The following is a 262-nucleotide window of genomic DNA, read 5'->3' as shown; positions in this document are numbered from 1 at the left end:
CACTATAAGCTATGCATATTTCTAAATATATAATATTAAATCCGTCACAATATTAAATACTAACACTAGCCAGGAAAAGAAACTAATGTTGTATATTAAAAATTAATGCATGGCAAGAAAAGAAACTAGTTTTATATAATACAAACTAACACAAAAAAAAGAGAAAAAACGTATGATTTAATTAAAGAGTAAAATAATAATAATTTTTATCAAGACAAAAAAACCGGTGTTACGTGTTAAATGATTAATATATGGCAAGACA

Source organism: Limulus polyphemus, unplaced genomic scaffold, assembly GCF_000517525.1.
Source record: "Limulus polyphemus unplaced genomic scaffold, Limulus_polyphemus-2.1.2 Scaffold330, whole genome shotgun sequence".
Lineage (NCBI taxonomy): Eukaryota > Metazoa > Arthropoda > Merostomata > Xiphosura > Limulidae > Limulus > Limulus polyphemus.
The sequence above is the reverse complement of the archived record's forward strand: the minus strand, read 5'-3'. Positions refer to the sequence as shown.